This window comes from Bombus vancouverensis, unplaced genomic scaffold (assembly GCF_051014615.1).
Source record: "Bombus vancouverensis nearcticus unplaced genomic scaffold, iyBomVanc1_principal scaffold0028, whole genome shotgun sequence".
In the NCBI taxonomy this organism is placed as follows: domain Eukaryota; kingdom Metazoa; phylum Arthropoda; class Insecta; order Hymenoptera; family Apidae; genus Bombus; species Bombus vancouverensis.
In genome coordinates this window covers 47,813-65,784 of record NW_027468919.1, presented here as the reverse complement: position 1 = coordinate 65,784, position 17,972 = coordinate 47,813, and the positions used below count along the sequence as shown (strand labels likewise).

At 39.0% G+C, this 17,972-nt stretch overlaps 1 non-coding gene and 1 pseudogene across 1 annotated transcript; both read right to left on the bottom strand.

The window, feature by feature from the left end:
- LOC117162209 (very long chain fatty acid elongase 6 pseudogene) overlaps nt 1–17,972 on the bottom strand; it is an 82,984-nt pseudogene that overhangs the window by 37,204 nt on the left and 27,808 nt on the right.
- Nucleotides 13,155–13,261, bottom strand: LOC117163157 (U6 spliceosomal RNA). The gene has a single exon (XR_004465425.1). It is a non-coding gene; the product is annotated as a U6 spliceosomal RNA (small nuclear RNA).

Sequence of the window (17,972 nt, the reverse complement as noted above, 5' to 3'; positions counted from 1 at the left end):
TTTGACTCCAATGCGTTAGATGAGCGAAATTGTAGAGTATCCACGAAGTTCCTAAGAATCATGTAGTACTTAACGATTATTGAGATAAAAGGAAAGAAGAAGAAAAGTGGAAAGATTAGAAATGATATACTTGTGTTGCGAACTTTGAGACGGAAACGGAAAGAAGATGCGCATGATACGTTTAGAATATGCACATGTTGAGTAGTGGAGAAATGACACTTATAGCTATATAGAAGGAGAAAAATAATAACGGATAGATTCCTTCGTTCGTGCACTTAAATCAGGTGACCATGTGGTTAGTATGAATTTCTGTAATGACGTCATTGGAAGAAATGGAGTTAATTATTCCTGCGCGATATAAAACGCAGCATACACCAACCTCCTAATTATGGAAATTTTCATCACTTTATAGACGAATATATTAGTATGATTCAACAGTTGACGGTAAACCTCCGAACGGGACGGACCCCTCAGCCTAAAAAGGGACAGCAGGCTTAGGCCCTAAAAGAAAAAGCGACAAAGAGTGAAAAATACTGCAGTGACATCATCGTGATATAAATTAAAAAAAAAGAAAAAAAATAAGACAAAATAAAAGTATATAAAAAAATGGAAGTTACCGAGAATGATGCAAAAAGCAAGGCAACGAAACCCACCTTAGAACTAACAAGAAAACCCACCACAAGAAAACTAAATCCGCAAAAAGCGGCGAAGGAAATCAACATCTTAAGACTGTCCGCGCAAAAGACGCGTAAACTCAACCCCCAACCAAACCTAGATGCCAGAACCAAAGGATTAGAAAAAATACTAAAAAACACAAAACAAGAGTTCCCCTCCGCCCAGGACGAAAGTACCAAAGAAGACAGAAACATGAGACCCGTAAAAGCTGCCTTGCCCCCAGCGATCGCAACACATAACCGATTCAGCTTGCTAGAATCAGAACCACACCTACAGTCACAGCCGGGACCAGCAAACTACCCAACGCCAAACACAACGCTAGAGCGAATTAAACAAAAAAACCAAATACTACGCGACAAAATGGGAAAACACAATCCCACCCCAGACGGATACCCCACAAGACACGTTGCAGAGGAGCGCACGAAAGCCCCATCCACTACAAGAGAATACAAACCGCCGCCTATCAACATAACGTTACAAGACCCTAAGGACACAGTAACGCTCATAGAGAAAGTAGCCAAGATCAACCAGTTTTATATCAAAAGGATACACTGGGGTAAGCATGCTCTCTGCCTCCGAAATCTATCCGATTTCCACACAGCGAAAGAAACGCTTCGGGCAGCCAACACAACCTTCTACACGTATACACCCAAAGCAGAGAAACACCACAGATACTTGCTAAAAGGCTTAGACAATAGCTACACCGAAATGGAAATACTCACGGACCTACAAGCCTTGCAAATAGACGACGTAAAATTCACAAAAGACACACGATTCACGACAAAAAGATCAAGGGAGATCAATATATTGCTCCCAATTTACATAATACAAGTATCCCCCGACAGCAACATAAGCAAACTCCTAAGAATAAACCATTTTAACTACTACAAAATAAAATGGGAAAAAATAATAAAAAAAATAACGATATAACCCAATGCCACAAATGCCAGCGACTAGGTCACACAGCACAAAACTGTAACCTAAACTACCGCTGTGTAAAATGCACCGAGCCCCACGGCCCAGGCGAATGCAAAATCAAAAAAGAAGAAGCAGTAACCAAGGAGAAAATATTCTGCGTTAACTGCAAAAACTACGGACACCTCGCCTCTTACAAGGGGTGTCCAAAACTCGTGGAGCTGCGCAAAAAGCTAGCTGAAAAACAGAAAAAAGACAAGGAAACAAAGATAAAACGAATTGCCCAAATAAGCCGTAAATACGTCCCAGAAATAAAGTTCTCTGACGTAGTGAAACAACAAACAAAATTAAATCAAATAATCGAAAACACATCACAATTAACAAACTTAGATCCGCGCTCAAGCCAAAGCTCAATTACAATCGATAACTCCCCCCATCTAAACATTATAAACGTTATTGAAGACTTTAAAAAAGGTATTCTCCAAGCGTTAAAAGAACAACAAATGGAATTAAATGAAATAAAAAATACACTATCAACGCACGAAGAAAGGTTCGACGCCATCTTCAGCACTTTCAATAGTACAGATGAAGAATAACCAGAATCCACTGAACCAACAATTACAGCAAAAAACACATAAATTTAACCTAAAGCATCTGAAAATAATTGCAATAAATGCTAACTCTTTAATTTCAAACCAAAAAAGATACAGTATGCTAACCCTAATAAATAAAGAAACCCCCGATATGGTACTCATCTCAGAAACAAAACTAAACAAAAGACACAATGTACACTTCAAAAACTACTCCATGATAAGACACGACAGACCGAACGCCAGCCAAGGAAGAAGAACAGCGATCCTCATAAAAAAACCCTATAAAATACAAAACAATTCTAATTGACAAAATAACAAGTTTCAAAACCTTAGAAACAACGATCATAAAAATAAAAATAAGCAATAAGGAAAATTTATTCATCACTGCAGCCTACGCAACCAACGGAAACCAGAAAGAATTTAACTACGAATTCAATAATCTTTTCGAACTCTTACAGCTCAACAAACCGGAAAACTACTATATAATAGCAGGAGACCTTAACGCAAAACATACAAGCTGGAAAAACGAAATAAACAACACGAGAGGCAACTTCATTAGAAACTGGCTAGACAATAAAAGCATCCATTACAAAACAAACTTGTACAGTTCCGAGCTACCCTCTTACCCAAAAGGGCGCTCATACCTGGACATATGCCTAGCAGATGCGCGACTAAAATTTTAAAACCTACGTCCAAATAACACCCTGAAAACCTTAGCCTATGACAGTGACCATAACGCCCTAATATTTCACGTAAGCAAGGAAACATCTGACCTCCTAACACTCGAAACACAGACCGAGATACCCAGGTACAACTATAAAAAGACAGACTGGAAAAAGTTCCAAAACATACTCGAACAAAACTGCGACCTAAAGATCTGCAACAACGTCAACCTAACAAACAGACAAATCGACGCATTCATAGACGAAATAGAAAAACATACACAAACCGCTCTCCAAAAATCTGTGCCTGTTGGAATACAACGATATCAGTCGCATGCGGATAGAGTGTTTGATCATACGGATTCTTCCGTTCGTTGCCCAGCGCCAGCCCCACTAGCGTGCGTTCGTGAGATGCACCACGGCAGTTAGCACGTGCATGCTTTTATAAAAAACGCCGGAAGAAACGCGAGGATATGGATGGAACATTCTAGATGGGCACGTCAAGAAGCTACTAGAAGGTTCTGTGCCACATGTGACGCCACACAGACACCCACACAAGTCACACTCATTACTGCATAGAGAGTGGGGCTCTAAACCTTTTCAAGGGCCATGGATCACTAAGCCAGTCTGTGAATAACTAGCCAACTGTCTACATTCCAGAACACACACACTTATAATTCCTGTAATAATTGTTTAATAAATATCTAATTGTATTATTTCAACACAAACATTGTGTCTTCCACAGATTATTAATCCTAATTCCAAGATTAAATTCTAACAGTGCCAAACATAAAACAAAAAAACTCATGCGAGCCCTATATCAACAACAAAATAAAAGAGCTACATTGAGACAAAAGCTACATAATCTGCAAGATAAACAACATAAAACTTAACTATTCTTACGACAAAAGAGAAGAATTAGAATTCCTAAAGTACCTACTATACAAAATAAAAGCGCAAATGAAACAAGAATTCGCAAATTCTATAAACCATTACTGGACAAACAAAATAAAAAACATCTCCAAAAATGACTCAGCAAACATGTTCCCACAAATAAATCAAATCTTTAGACCAAAAGAACAAAACCCCATCCCACCTCTCAAATTGCCCCCAGAAAATGCCTCCCTCATCCAAGAAGCAGGTATAACGATACACAACACCATCAAAGACACCGAGGGTACCTTCATAATATCTAAAACAATAGAAAAACTAGACATTATCGGCACCCACTTTTCCAAAATACATACACAAAACGAACACATGGGCCGAGAAAAACTAAACAGAATTATCATCGCCGAAACAAACAAACTCAAAAATGAAATGGAACAAGACAAAACGCTAAACAAAACAGTCTGCACATTCTCAAACGAAAACACCGCAGACAACCCCAAACAACCAGATCCAGAAATAAACTACTTCACAAATTACAATCAACTAAACACAATCTTCTCCAAACTAAACAACAAAAAATCCTCCGACTTCGACGGTATCCCAAACATTTTACTCAAGCGTCTACCGAACAAAATAAAATGGTACTACGCAGTACCCTTCAACAATGCTCTAAACAACACATATTTCCCCATAAAATGGAAAAAAGCCAAATTGATAGCTATAACAAAAAAAGATAAAGACGGCTCATCACCCGCAAACCTACGACCCATAAGTCTCCTCCCCAACATAAACAAAGTATTTGAAATAATCATAAATAACCCCCTAACCTCCTTCTGCACAAAAAATGACATAATCCCAGAAAATCAATTTGGCTTCAGGCACAACCACTCTACAATCCACGCAATAAACAAACTTACGTCGGACATCTGCTGGGCCCTAAACGCAAAACAGCGAGTAGCCGCCTGCTTAACAGACCTCGAAAAAGCTTTTGACACAGTCTGGATCCCAGGTCTCATATACAAATTGATCAAGATAAACCTTCCTAAACACCTAATTAAAATAGTCTGGGACATGATCACGAGCAGAACATTCGTAATGACCGAAGGTGCAAACACATCAAGCAAAGAATTGTCCATAACAAACGGTCTGCAACAAGGTACAGTAAATTCCCCGCTACTTTTCAGTATTTACAATAGTGACTTACTGAACCTCTTTAATCTCAATACATCCACCCACAAACGCTCCATAGCCTTCGCAGATGACCTAATCATCTACGTAACAGGCCGCAAAACGAAGACAATAAAAACTGAACTGCAAGAACTCTTCGAAAAAATAAACGACTATTACCACGCATGGAAACTAAAAATCAACACAAGCAAATGCGAAACCATGCTGTTCGGACCCAAGTTAAGTGAAATCGGCCCAACAGAAAGAGAACACCGCAGAGAATTCCAAGTAAGAGAAAAAGCAAAAAAAGGGGCACTCATACCACACAAAAACTGCGTAAAATACTTAGGAATAAACATAGACGACAAATTAAACTACAAGCAGCACACCGAAACCCAACTTGCTAAGGCCAATAAAGCATTCTGGCGAATAAAAAGACTATTTTACTTCAAACATCTCGACAGCAAAGTGAAAATACTATGCTACCAAGCACTAATCAGACCAATCATTACCTACGGCAGCCCAATCTGGTACAACATATCAGCCTCCCAGATGGAAAAAATCCGCATATTCGAAAGAAAATGCATCAGGGCTTGCCTGAGCACATACAGATCCGAACACAGCGGATTCAAAAAATATGTAAAAAACAAAACAATATACGACCTAGCCAACATTCACCGCATCGACTGCCACATCCTAAAGCTAATAAGAAACCACTTCGCGCAAGCAGCAAAAATAAAAGAAAACAGCTTAGTTTTCAGCTGCCTATTTCCTAACAACGCATATTACAAAAACACTCTGAAACAGGCCACATCCCCCCAGAAGCCTTCCTATACCTAGACGAAAAAAACTACCTCCAGGACCAAAACAACATCCCAATAATATATCACATAAAAAGAAAAACAGGGATCAAAACCATACTCTACGAAGAAAACATAAATGGACAGACCGCTGACCCGAGATGGAGATACAACATTGCCCTCCCCCGGAAAGACACCAAAGACAAACACAGAAGAAACACAAAAAAATACTGGTGGATACAGAACCCATAACAAAGTAAGAGAGAACATTAAACCGACAGAACTCAATTCTGACACCGCATAACACAGGTGTAAAATGTAAACACTGTAAATATTTGTAAATATTTGTAAATATTAGTAAATAATCCTATTTGTCCCCCCCCCCCACCCGCACCATCCCTCTCATCCCACCCTTCCCCAAAGTTACACAGCACCCAAAAAGCAAACTACCGAAGCGTCCTGTTTTGCGACCAAGTTTTTCAGGACAGAAAAAAAAATAAAAAAAAAGCTCCGCTCCCCAGAGGCTTAAAGCCAAAAACCGCATCATACAACAAAAAATGTAAAGCGCCGACACATAATACAGCATGGCTACGTCGTACCGCCGCGTATCGGTACCTTTGCCTAACATACCATTACAAAAATTCATGTTTATTGTGAATATATGCACTTAAAATCTGTATTTTCTGGGCCCAATAAACTCCTTTTAAAAAAAAGGCCTAAAAAAAATATTTGTATGATTTGAATGTACAACCGTCTCTAAAGAAATTGCATGTAGAATTTTAGCATGTTTCTCTTGGCATAAAAATTGTGCAATATGATAAAGCAACAGTGATATAAAATAATATCACGTTGCAGTTTATCTGAACGAAAAAACGAAATATTTACTTGTGTAATATTCACAAATAAAACTATGCAATTACCAGAGATATCGCAATCGATCGAAAATGTTGCACGATTCAAAACAGTTTCTTAAAAAAAGTTGAAAGAAGTGTTGGTTTATTAGATCATGTGAAACAAGAAAGTATTCACATAATGACAACTCCGAGGCTCTACTTCCTAGGATTATAGGATTTGGAGGTGCAGCTCTACCCCAGAAATGCTTGTAGAGCCTCTTCACCTACATTGCCTCTGGCGGTTGCCTGCCTGGTTCTAAGTAAGCCAAGTCATTGTTAACAATTACATCGGCCAACATCCTTGGACACATTTTAAAGATCTCCTGACAGCATGCGTTGACCCAAGATGACGGCATGCAGATAGGTTGTGTTCGCGTCGCTTCGTACACTGTCCGTGTGTACAAACAGAACGCCACGAATGTAATCCAGATGTCTTCACGTGGGCAGACGCCACCCGCCACCCGCCACCCGCCACCCGCCACGAATGCAAGCATGGTTTTGCAACCCTTGAAAACGCAAAAGCCTGAAAAAGGGGCAGAGTGGTCAACCCCTAAAGATACTAATATAAGCGCTACACCGATAAAGCAAAACAGCCCAGAAATCAAGAAGCGGTCTGATGAAGAGAAGGAGGATACTAAAGAAGAATCGCGGCCAATACCCGACATAAGGGAACGAGCTAGCGATATGGAAAAGAGGGTCCTACCATTCTGCCACGACCCGAGCAACAAAGTTAACAAGGGCAAACCGCAACGATAATGCGTTACTTTAAGGATATGAGAGGATTTGTGGAGAATCTCCTGCTCCACAACTGTCATCTAGCCGGAAGGCTAGAACAAGCTAAAAGCTAAGAATAAGGAAACTGCGATATTAAGCGCTGTGAGTAAGTCGTTGGAAGCCAGCAAGCGGCTTAAAACGGCCGTTAAGAAAACAACGAAGGCCGAGCCAAAACAGCTCTCGTACGCGGAAAAAGTGAAGATGGTCAGCAATAAAGCGGACAAATGGCGGTAAAACCACCGAGAAATGTGGTTATAATCCGGTCGGAAGTTGAGGATGGTGAAATAAGAAGCAGCGGAGAAGCGCGCGACGCGCTATTCACGCTAGTAATCCCCCGTAAAGGGGGAATACAAGTCACAGCAGTTGAAAAAAAAATAAGCGACACCGGCCTAATCGTGGAAACGACGAAGGACTGAAGCCGGAAGGACTGAAAGCGTTCACAGAGGATGTACAGAATACACACATAACGTACGGACATTCGGAGAAAAAATGAAATAGTCAGATGACTCATGCGGAAAATCGTTCTTCACATAAGTGGATGAATATCTGAAAAATATTCGAAATTCGAACATCTTACACATGTTCGCACATTTATCGAGAAGTGAGTTGTGTATTATACAATTTTTCTAGATGTATATGTTTTTTTGTCACATAAATGTTATTAGGCCAGTTGCTGAACAAGAGCATAAAGATTCATCACTTTGAGCAGAGGCATATGCTTGTACGAGTTTAAAATAATCTTCTTACCATTGAAATCTATCCATAGTTACGCTATAAATTATAATACAATTTGTATATTGTATTTGTATTCAACAGTACATCTCAACTGAACAAATGTATTGCGTAACAACTATTTATCACTAAAGCGAAGATGTCTAACCCAATCGAATTTTATTGTCAATGTTAGTATTATTTTAGAAATGATATAAATAGTAAAAATGAAAAGGAAACAACTTTTAATTCTCTGATAATTTAATAACAGGAGCATCTAACGCTCCTTTTCTCTCGATCTGTTTCGCAATAATTTTATTCACTAATTTTTCGAGAGCTTCAAATATGATCTCACTGCGCTCAAGACTGTCAATAGACAACGTGCAGAGAAAACTTTGGTGCCTCATCTGTGAAATGCTGTCAAAAAGGCTTTAAGTGAAAACATACATACATGTCTGTATGAAAACTGCAACTGCTCATGAATTCAATTTCGACTCGGATTTGAGAATCCTATAAGATATCATTTTAAACTATACTAAATATATAGAGTACGCTGTCCCGCGTATCCTGAAGATATCTTTAAAATGACGGTCCTACCAAATTAAATTCAGACTGTTTTCTGAAACTGCTTAATCAAATGATGCATTGATTTATTTTTATAGTAGTAAATCTGGGCATCAGAAATTTGCTCCGTCCATTTGAAAGTCCATCGAACTCGGTCTATTTATCACCGTTACGAAACATATATACTGTAGTAGGAACATTCCTAACACGATAATGCTTAGAGGAAAGCACGCCAGAATCGCTGTCTTTCAAATCCATTCAATGAATAAGAGACGAATGAAGATGCGTATTATAGTTATATGCAAGTATCCGTAAAGTGGTGTGAGACGTTCGAACAGGTTTGTTCGATGAAAATCAGCTACATACTCTGTTCCGGGTGAAGAAATGAGCCGCAAGTGGAAAAGGGTGAAAAGGGAAGGGGAAATAAGGAGAATACAAAGAGTTGATGAATGTAAGGAATGGAAGCTGAATCTCAAAATAAAGAACAAGAAAAAACAAGCTACTTACGATAACACGATTGCTAGTCATTTGTTCTCGATGACGATTGCCTATACCACCGCCCTTGTTGAATATTTTAGCAGTTCTAGTATATTTGAGCATATTATATTTATATTTCGATGCACACTACCTCTTCGACCATTTATTTCCGTGATTATGACTGAGGAACAAACAGAAGATACTTATCGTAAATGAAATTTAAGCAAGAAGGAACTTTTTGCGATGTTAACTCCAAATGAGAAAATATGTATATATCAGTATGGATCATGACCTGCCTATTTTTACATTAAATGTTTTGAAAAGTTGTATTTCAAAGCATGGCATGGTTTTCGTCGAAGGAAATCGTTTCGTGGAAGGAAATAGTTTCAAATAGTGAAAGAGCAAAATTATATACTCTGAAAGAATAATATAATTTAACATGAAAATATTAAACAACTGAGTACATCGAAATATAATAGATATTTTATAAGGGAAGTAAAAATATAGGTAAATAAATATAAGTAAAAAAGTATAAGAAATCATTTATTTTTTCTAAAATATATTTTGTATGGCGCGTGCTATCATTTTGTTATCTCAAATTTATCTTCTATTTATATTTCTTTACATAATTTTCACAATATATTTATGAATTAGATGTATTTTCATAACCTACTACTAGCGTTCTACTAGCGAGTTTTCGCATGCTCAATGAGATATGTAGTATAGGAAGTGCATAAATATATATTTTTTATGTATCTTCAAACACGAACTAGAATATCGAGCATGTTATCATTTTCCTGTGGATTGTAAAATGATCAACCGTGGTTGATAAATTAACAAATTGTAAAAATTTGTCGATTTGTAGTACGAGTGCGGAGTGCGAGTAGTAACGATAGTGAACACACAATTGAATACCCAAACGACAAACTCCTGAGCTTTATACTTATTTTTACGTGGGTCCAAACTTTATCGATTCGATATAGGCTCCGACCGCTCTGGGTTATTTAAAATATATGTCGGGTTAAGATGGGAATTTTGGGCGCGTGACAACTCTTCGCGTGGACTAGCCAATGTATGTCCCATTGTATCGGCACCTCCGAGGTAACCTCACACGTGGCTAGGCCCGCTCTCGAGGCCGCATGCCGCCACAATCACACTTCTCGGAAAACCCATACAACCACTCGTCAGACCTCCGTTAGGCAAAACGTTTATCTCGTGACCGTGGCTACGTTCGGCGACCAATTGTCACCTCGAAGCCAATCTCGCTATCACTAATTTTAAACAATTACAGCTATAATAAAATCTAGGCTAAAGTACTAGAGGATGTTCCGAAAATTTCCAAGGAAAGGCTTCGGCTTTCCTTTCATCTCCGACATATAGGTAGAGAAATAGGAAAGGATAGGGGAAGACGTTTGGATATAGTGGATTTGAAGTACAATTTCATTCGCAAAATATAGCGAACCAAGAAAGAACCGTGGAAAGATTTGGACATTTGTGCGCTTCATGTGACGCTGGAGAGAAGAAAAGAAAAAAGAAACGAGAGGGAAGAGACCAAAAGAATGAAAAATAAAACCTTTCTTCACAAAAGACAGAAAAGATTCACTATGCATATTATTCGCTGCGCCTTATCGTTATCCACGTACGCACGCACGCACGCACGCGCATTCACGGTTTCACCTTATACACTTGTTGTGTACTATCGTATCATTTTACCGACCAGTAGCGGTTGAAAATCCTATGTACTGTCTACCTCTCACTCGGTCGCAGATACATCGTTGAAGCCAGTTTAGACTCTAGCTCTGTTTAGACTCTAGGATATCGCGCGGGAATATACGCGCTTTTTCTCATACCTATAGAAATGTTAACTCAAATTTGGCGAAATTACTTATAATATTTATATTGATATTTATTTGATCTATTAGAATCGTTTTTAGATTAATATTTATATAATATTCCATAATCCATACAATGATTTTCTTCAAGCAAATAATAATTTAATATTTTTTTAAAAGTGTGATATCGTCCAAAACAATCGCTTCTGTGTAATGAAACATTGCAAAATTTACAGACAAAACATATTCTACTTCTTTTCTTTTTTAATTGTGCAAATTCTACATTGGGGTTTTGGGGCTTTTTTACTCCGACGACTAGACACTATGTTTATAAGTTTATGTTTTCCGAAATTTGATAGTCTTTGTGGGTGATCTAGTCTGGATGATCTGCTTGTCATATGTCTCATAAGTGTTTGCTGTACTAGATATTTCTTCGTCGTTTTCCTTTGATCCACAATCTTCTATCCACGAAATTATCACTTTTTGCAGGAAATTTTTTATATATATTCTTATTCTATGGCCCATAATCATTCCCGTTGGGGCCCCGGGAGCATCTCCTTTCGTCCCCTCGTAGTGGTGATCCCCACCGCTTGCCCTTCACCGTCGTTACTTCTGAGGTAATGGGCGTGATAGGTATTGAAGGAACACTCGAATATGTTTAACAATAAATATTTATTAACAAAATATATTCGGTGAGTATACTTGACGTAAAACTCGCGGTTATTAATTTCGGTTCGTGGTTCGCGGTTCGCGATTACAAGTTCGAACTCGGGTAGATTCGGGTAGATACGATTCGATATGCGCTACGAGTTCGGACGATGATTGCCTGAGATGTCGAGCAACTCGGATCAGTGATTGCTGCCAACTATCAACTATCAATTCGGACAGGCGTCTCGCGACTGACTTTCCGTCACGATGATGCTGGATAGGAAAAACTATGATGGGGTGTGTCTAAGGATACGAGATCATCGGATTCGTTTAGGAAAGCGTTGGTTCGGAAAGTGAGGGAAGTGGACGTCGTCGTTAATTGGCTAAATTTTGAGTTGGTGGTTGGAAAAGGATACTAACCATCCTTGAGAGAAAGATGCTAGTAGGAAGCGTCGTACGTGAGAAAAGCAGATTTCCCGTATCTTCCTGTAGTTGGCGGTAGGTATAGGGGTTGTTAAGACAAAGACCATTTGTCCCTTTGGAGGACCTTAGCTAAATTAATCCTAAGATTTGTAGCAGGTCCTTAGGTTAACTGAAAATATTCTGTAATAATGTATAGGCATCTGACAATCATCTTGTCCGAAGAATAGGGTCTTTGTGTAACGAGCCATGGGACAGAAACCGTTGGAAAGTTTGCTGTCGAGTGTCGCTACACTTCCTTCTGTTACTGCCCTCTTAGTACACATTCCTTGGTCAGCCGTTCCACCGTCTTCTGGAGACGACTGACCTCACTCTCCAGAAAGCGCACCCTCCTCCGCAGATATGCGCTGTCCGCGTGTTCATGTCCGTGAATCGGTTAGCTGTCCTTCTCGGTCCCTTCTCTTTCCTCCGATTCCGTCTTTATATCCTCTTTCCGCACGTCGTCGTCGCCAACGGCACTGTCGCGGATGCAGAGACGACAGAGATCGGCGATTGTTGAGGCGACGGCGGAGGTGGTGACCACGTGCGCCGTTGGAGTTCAGCGTTAGACGCTCTCGCCCTCCGTGAGGCCAACCATGACCGGGTAATTTTCCGGTATGATCGCTTGCCGAGCGCGTTCACAACGGTCGTAGAGGAAGGACACGATGACATTTCGTCGTCGAATCTCACCCTGCCGCCGCCACAGTACCGCGAAAGCAGCCCATCCGACGAAGATCCCGGGCCGCTGATAGTTACATCCGGACCCTCTGACCTTCCCCGAGACTCCTCTGGTTGCACGTCCTCTTCACCAGACGCATGAACACGCCCGGGGGCCTGATGGTCCACCCCCGGACGGCCACGATTGCTCGATGGCGACGCAGCGGGGCTCGCTTTACAACCCGCGGCTGCACCGGTACTGAGGTATCTTTTCCCTGCGCCGTAAACGTTACTGCCTTTCTTGTCTGCCATATCCATCCTCTGCAAAATTCTCTGCACCGGATCTGCAAACTGGCGGGTGCCAAAGGCACCGACGAACCACTTTCCCAGGGCATAGTCCTACGCCCTGAAAACCCATACCCGCCTCGTGTTCCCCGAAAGTGTGGATCGCTTCACGATTTTGCGTGTCATACTTGCGCAGGGGTCATGCTAATCTTCTATGTATCGTTCCAATTTTAGTATATGTAATGCCGAAGCAAGTACTCCCCAATTTCTACCTGATGGAACAATAACCATAAGGAATGTCTCGATTTGAAGGTGTTTTAGGCCACTTAACGGCTTTAGCGGTAAATCCAGAAGCCTCGTTTTATGACCGTTCCTTAGGATTATTGCGACCCGTATAATTATATGTCGGAGATGAAAGGAAAACCGGAGCCTTCCCTTTGCAACTTTTGGGAAAGTTTTCTAATGCTTTAGCCTAGATTTTATCATAGCTGTAATTAAGCAATTGTTGTCATTTGTAATTGTTTGATATTTGTGATTGCGAAAGTGGGTTCGAGGTGACAACTGGTCGCCGAACGTAGCCACGGTCACGGGATAAACGTTTTGCCTGACGAAGGTGTGGATCGGTTATATTGTTCTCCCTAGAAATCACATAGAATTGTACTTTGGAGATGTCGATATAATGGGACACACGTTGTATTAGGAATCAAACTCCAGACAGAAACTGCCTAGCAACGGCGTTTGGATCTTTCTCGATGCTTCCAAAGAGTATACAACAAACTTTTGACAGAAACTGCCTAGCAAAGGCGATTGGAACCTTCTCGATGCCTCCAGCGAGCATATAACAAACAAATGCAGTCGTATAGCGAAAAAGATTTTCATCAGATATTCATTCGTGTGATCGCCTTGGAAAGTGATACATCGTGGATTCGTTTGAACCCAGGAACATTGTTAGTAGCGTTAATTAAATTCATTATTCGTAAAATCTATTAATCGTTAATCTCATTATTCGTGGAATTTATTATTCGTAAGACATATTATTTGTTCCCCTTATTATTCGTTAAACTTATTATTCTTTAATCTAATCATTAGTTAAACTTATCGTTTGTTAATCTTATCATTCATTAAACTCATTATTCATAATATTTTGTAAAATCTTGTATATTCGCGTAAATATAATCTCTGTTTCGTAAAACAATGGCTAATTCAAACGAAGAATCGTTACGCGCCTTAAATTCTAATGATAACCCGACATATATATGCACAGTTGATGGACACCTCGACCGTAGAGAGTCACCGGACGCAACATATTCCATACTTCTAACAAAATATGGTGGTTTCCATAAAATGCATGTTAACATCTTGAAAGTTTTATTGTTTGGAGTGATGGAGTTAGACCTTTATATTTTTTAGTTGTTTCACATACTCACAATTTGTTTTTCAGAAGTGTTTTATCCATATCGATATTGTTATAGTAGTTATTGTGATAAATATGTTGCCATATGTTCTTGTAAGGTTCAGTGAACAGGTTCATCCTTAGAACAGTGTCTTCTAATTTTCTTCTTTCAACAATATACACGTAAAAGTTGCATACGTAAGAGCATCCTGTAAGAGCTTCACATAGCACTCTTACAAGTGTTCCATATTTTGGAATTTTTAATCGAAATAAATTTTAATCGAAAGTCTGCTCCTCTAGAGAATCATACACTCATCCAACTACAATTGTTGTTAAGCTGAGGTTTCGTTTTCTTGGTTGTCTTGTGTTACGTTTTGTTTGGCTCGTTTTGGTTGTGTTGCCGTTAATTTTTGAACTAAGATTAAATTGTAGTGTTGTCTGTTATTTAATGCGATTGACAATTAAACTCCACGTTTCGGCTAACCTGCTACGCGCAGGAGTACTGGCACGGGAGAGGATCAAAGTTGGTGAAAATAAATGTTCGCTTAATCCTATTATATTATTAGACAAATATTCTTCACAAAAAAATGTTTATTCATATTTTAATTGGATATTGGCAGAATTCTCGTTGAAATTTCAAATACTCGAAGTTACTCGAATCGTTCGCAATACGTTTTCACTCTTATTAATTACAAGATTTTAATTTGATAGATTTGCAATAATTTACAAATTGACAAATGCAAACACGTCGATTAACAAGACTAACAAGAACTGGGGAACTGAGGAACTCTGAACTAAGGAATTACCTCTCTCTCTTCTATGTTGCTACGCTTATTTATATGTCGGAAATGAAAGAACACCGGAGCCTTTGGAATTTTGGATAATCCCGCAACATTGTAACCTAGAGTCTACTATAGCTGTAATTGAACAATTGTAGTTATTCAATCCGATTGTAATTGTTCGAGAGTTGTGATAATGAGCTTGGGCTCGAGACGACAGTCAGTCGCCGAACGTAGCCGCGGTCACGGGATGAACGCTTTGTCTAACAAAGGCATGGAATAATTCTATAGCTCTCCTTAAAAAGGAAATAGTTGTAACACTCGACAGTAAACATTCCAACGGTTTCTGTCCCGTGGCTCGCCACACGCAGACCCTATTCTTCGAGTAAGATGATTGCCAGATGTCGATGCGTCTCCGCAGTACATGTTCGGCTAGCCCGAGGGCCCGTTATAAATCTTAAGGTTTAGTTAACTAAGTCCTTCAAACAGACAAACAGTCTTTGTCCCAACTACGGGAAGATAGGGGAGACATATTTTTCAACGAGCGGCGTCTCCCACTAGCAACTTTCCCTCGAAGGCGGCTAGCATCTTTTTCTAACCACCGATATGGAGATTGACCAATTAGCAGCAACGTCAATTTCCCTTACTTTCTGAACGAAGGCTTTTCTCGACGAATCCGATGATCTCGTATCCTTAGACACACCCCATTATAGTTTTCCTCTGTGGCATCATCGGGACGGGAAAGGCATTCTCGTTCGCGATCTCACTGATGAAAGGAGTAACCCTTTACGACCAGCGAATATCACGCATCCGACTTAGATTTTGTGAGTACGTTCATCTATCATCCCGCCGACCGCGGATTCGTTATTGAACCTAGGATCATTGTCATTAGTTTCTCAAGTGCCTAACTACCACGGTTACTTGTCCGGCTCTATAATAATCGTATTTGCACTAGTCAATGTCTTCTCTATTGCATAACGACAACGTGTAACCCAAACGAAGATTCGTTTCACGCCCCTAACCCTAATTCTAATGTCCGCTCCGACATATATATAAGATTTATAAAATGAATGCTCGGTAAAATGTCTGTGATAAATAATACCAATTAAAATGGAAAAATTTTTAATTGCATTGCTTCGACTATACATATACATATACTTAATGTGACTTACTTTGTATGAGAAAAATTCTGTTTGTCAATTCGATATCGAAAGCTAATAATGCTAACATACGATGAAACGATAACAGAAGAATCCGAATATTCAGAACTTTTCACGATATATGTTAAATAATATTATGAAATAAATTAAATAATTACCCCGCATTGCTTCCAGCGTACGTGTTCACGATTCTCGGCGAAACCGAATATGGCAGCAGGAAATCAACCAATCACAACTTCGGAAGAAAGTAAAGCGCGGGAAGAAATCGCGGCATCCAGCTTCCTGCGAATCTATTCTCGATCTCGATGTAAGCAGTAATCTTTCGATAATCGTTTTGCAAAATGGCGTGCCTTAAACGAAGTGTATAGTAAAATTCGTATTTGAGAGACGCATAAATAAACGATATCAGGCTATTTCCCGCGAGAAATTCACGTTCGGTTGCAACATAACATGTCACGTATGTATTTTCGTCGAAAACTGATTTCGAGGGACGTGTATATGTACGTATCAAGTTACTTGGCGAAAGTTCAACGACAGACTGTGACTTTAAAACAGTAAGTATGTAAGCCTATGTTTGTTGTCCGAGAATTGGAAGAATCTGTCATGTTTTGTTTACGTCGGCTGTAATGGAGTGGTGTTTTTGTCTTGTGGTAACTGAATGTCTCAAACAACAAACTCGAGATTTCAATCGATCTTCGAAAAGAAGTCATACCCATTGGCCTTGGGTGAGTTGTGATTTCATTAACTTTTTAATTCATAATTGATAACATAAGGTTATTGTAAGACCGATGAAAATATGGATAGCAACCAATTGCAATTGAATATCTGGCCCGTCTTGCACTATTGAAATTTTGCAAGTCACTAAAGTTACCAGCATTAATATGTTCCCTTGCACAAGTTTGACGATAAAACAAATGAAATTTTACTAATTGCAAGTTATTTGATTATTCTATTTAACGAAAAATTATAAAATCATAAAATAGAATTCTATATAACCTGTAAATCGTAACTTGTCAATCTACTAGTACATATATTATAAATTGGTAAACTTTTGTGTGTGGGGGAGGGGGTGCTAGATGTAACACTGATGCGACATTTTGAAAAAATATTTAATTATAATCATGAAAGGCGTTATTGAAATATTGAATTTTTATTAATGTTCCTTGCAACTTCGAGTTTGCGTACTATATTTAAAATGTACATAAGATATAAAGTATATTGACAAGTAACAGTCACAAAATTGTTTCAAATGAGGATAATCATCCTAATATCAACTTATCAATTGTGATCTGATAAACAAGAATTCAAAATACAGTTAAACTGTGTTCTACATACAATAATCTTTTTCGGATGAGATTTAAATATATGAACATATTGTGATATTTTGTCCATAATAACATGAATAATATAAAGTTTCGTATTACATATACTCTATTTTTTAATATATTCTGCATATCTCATTTTATGACAACAAACAAGCAAACTATATTCCCATTATAAGCTTCGCTCTAATTTCGCATCGTTTCACCTGAATATATCGTGAAATTTCATCCCGTCAAAATTTTGCGTCAATCTTTTTTATCTCAAAGGATTAAAGACAGTTGCAAAACGCCACGGTGTTTCGGGGTTTGTTTAAA